Below are 3441 nucleotides of genomic sequence, written 5' to 3'. Positions count from 1 at the left end.
AATTTTTTCAAAGAGCTTACCCGGGATTGAGGTCAGACTAACTGGCCTGTAATTTCCCGGGTCCTCTTTTTTTCCCTTTTTGAAGATAGGGACCACATTGGCCCTCTTCCAGTCCTCCGGCACCTCGCCAGAGCACCACGAGTGCTCATAGAGCCGCGCCAGGGGTCCCGCAATGACCTCGGCCAGTTCCTGTAGAACCCTAGGGTGAAGATCGTCCGGACCAGCGGACTTGACCACGTCCAGCCTCTCCAGAAGTACCCTAACTAACTCCTCGCTAACCCCTGGCCCAGGCGTGTCTGTCCCGGGGCCCAGCAGGGAGGTGGCTGAACTGGTCCCTACTTAGGAAGACAGAGGCAAAGAAATCGTTAAATATGTTAGCTTTGTCATCTGGCATGACGACTAAGTTGCCCATTGTGTCCTGCAGGGGCCCCACATTACCCGGGACCCTCTTTTTACCTCCTATGTATTTGAAGAAGGACTTCTTATTGTTACCTGCCCGGTAACAGGTGTTGTATTTCAAACGGGTTGGCTGAGAGCCAACTGGGGCTGGCCTCCACTGGCCCAGGTGAATGAGGTCACGGGGCCTATATAATTTAGGACGGGTGAGAAGGCGGGCTCTCTTCGGCCATGAGGTGAAGCAGCAGCCATGTGGGGGGGGACTCAGAGGAGTTTACCATCTGAAACTGGCCCTCTCCCCCAAAACTCATGAGCAAGGAACGGCCTGCCTCCAGAGGGGAAACTTCACCGGCCTCTGGAGGATGCTTGTGAGTAAGCTACTCGAGATCCGGGTAGATCTCTAGCTGGCAGCAACTCAGATGCGTGATCAAAAGGCTACCTCCGCCACACTGTTTTGCTGTATGGGATTTCTATGAGATTGCTCAATCTTGTACCCTATTTTCACCCTACCGCTGTAACCAATAAAGTCTTCCTTTGTGACCGGTGTGGGAGACTTATTTAGGGGTGGGTCTACATTATGCCTAAGAGACCCCTTAGGTCTGCGGGCTAAGGGAGAGTTTCCTTTTTGGCCCCTTGACTTGGGGAAGTGCCCCAAGTGCCTGTACCGGGTCGAGTACCCGTCGGACTCTTAGGCCTGTGTTTCCCTGAGGACACAGGGCCGAGACAGTCCCTTCTCGGGGTGGTGGCAGCACGTTACCCCCAGACTAGCGAGTGTGCACCGGGAGAGGGGTCAGCCGAGCATCAGGCGCCCCAGGGAGGCATTCGGAGTCTGGCAGGGGGTCGGGCACAGGGAGGTGGGCGGCTCAACACAGGAGCGCCCCCTACTGGCCCGCCACACGTGCTGGGAGCACTGGGATCCGAATACCCTGCTGATTTACAGGCATAATTTGGGAAGAGTAATAGAGTCACTGAACTCCCTTGAGCAAACAATTTCTAATTTGGCATCGGGTCAAGTGGATAGTGTAGATAGCTAGGATGGCGGACCAGTATGTCCAAATGACCGTGCCCGAACTAAAAAAACGGGCGAAAGAGAGAGGCCTTCATGTGAAGAAAGGGCTAAAGAAGGAAGAGCTGATTAAACTCCTAAGCGACAATGACTCAGCCACAGAGCAACCTTCACACACGCCAACTTTTGAGTCCTCCCTAGAATCACAGCGCTGGACACCAACCCCACAGCCCACCGAGGGATCACTCCCTACAGAGGAGCGCTGGAGGCACCAGATGCAGCTAGAAGCTGAGGAGCAGGAGCGAGAGAGCAAGCGCAGGTAAGAGCTGGAGTTGAAAAGGATGGAGCTGGTGGAGAAGACAGCAGAGCGCGAGGCAGAAGCCCAAGAGGCAAGGCTCAAGCACAAGCACGAACTAGAGGTACTCTGTCTGCAGCCCAAACCGAACTCATAGTTTCATAGTTTCTAAAGTCAGAAGGGACCTGAGCAGATCATCTAGTCCGACCCCCTGCCATGGCAGGAAAGAGCACTGGGGTCAAATGACCCCAGCTAGATGTTCATCTAACCTCCTCTTAAAGCCCCCCAGGGTAGGATCCTGCACCATTTCTCTTGGAAGCTGGTTCCAGGCCCTAGCCGCCCTGACCGTGAAGTCGCGCCTCCTGATGTCTAACCTAAACCTCCCCTCTGCCAGCTTGTGACCGCTATTCCTGGTCACTCCTGGCGCTGCTCGGGGGAACAGGGACTCCCCCAGTGCCTGCTGATCCCCCTTGACTGGTTTGTAACAGGCCACTAGATCCCCCTCAGCCTTCTCGTGTGGAGGCTGGACAGGTTCAGGTCCCATCGCCTCTCCTCATAGGGCCTGCCCTGTTCTCCCCTGATCATATGAGTGGCCTCCTCTGGACCCTCTCCATGCTGTCCACATCCCTCCTGAAGTGCAGCGCCCAGAACTGGACGCAGTCCTCCAGCTGCGGCCTGACCAGTGCTGCGTAGAGGGGGAGGATCACCTCCCTGGACCTGCTCGAGATGCATCTGTGGATGCAGGACAAGGTGCGGTTGGCCTTCCTGACCGCAGCCCCACACTGCCGGCCCATGTTCATCTTGGCATCAGTGATGGCTCCAAGATCCTTTTCTGCCTCTGCCCTGCCGAGAAGGGAGTTCCCCAGCCTGTAGGTATGGTGCCGGTTCTTCCTCCCCGGGTGCAGCACCTTGCACTTGTCTGTGTTGAAACCCATCCTATTCTCGTCCGCCCACCCTTGTACCTGTCCAGGTCCGATTGCAGCCTATTCCTCCCTTCTAGCGTGCCCACTTCCCGCCACATCTTAGTGTCATCAGCAAATTTGAACAGGTGCTTTTTACCCCCTCATCCAAGTCACTGATGAAGATGTTGACCAGTGCGGGCCCGAGGACCGAGCCCCGGGGGACCCCACTGCCCACGTCCCTCCAGGTCAAACATGACCCATCCGCCACCGCTCTCTGGGTGCAGCCCTCCAGCCAGTCGGTGACACGTCTGACTGTGCGGGGGTCGACACCGCAGCCGCCAGTTTCTTAATGAGAATGGGGTGAGAGACAGTGTCGAAAGCCTTCCGGAAGTCCAGGAAGACCATGTCCACTGCTCCCGCTGCATCTAATGATCTGACCTTCTTTTTACCCCCTACGTATTTAAAAAAGGACTTCTTGTTGTCCTTAATCTGGGAAGCCAGTCCCAGTTCCATCTCCGCCTTGGCCTTCCTGACTGCCCCCCTACATCCCCGAGCAACTGCAGAATAGCCCTCCCTGGTGATGACCCCTTCTTTCCACTGGATGTAAGCCTCCTTTTTAGCCAGGAGACGTTCCCGGATGCATTTGGTGAGCCACGGAGGCTTGTGTGCTCTCCTGCTCCCTTTGATCCTCGTCGGGATTACCTCCCTTTGGGCTTGGAGGATCGTCCAAGGAGCGACCGCTCTCCTTGGACACCCGGCTCCCCTCCCCCCCGGGACCTCAGCGCTTCTCCAACTATCCTCCTTAGCTCGGTGAAGTCTGCCCTCCTAAAATCCAGGGCCGC

The sequence above is a fragment of the Crocodylus siamensis genome, chromosome 3, assembly GCF_052110815.1.
Source record: "Crocodylus siamensis isolate JL-2025a chromosome 3, ASM5211081v1, whole genome shotgun sequence".
NCBI classification, from domain to species: Eukaryota; Metazoa; Chordata; order Crocodylia; family Crocodylidae; genus Crocodylus; species Crocodylus siamensis.
Note: the sequence above shows the minus strand (reverse complement) of the source record.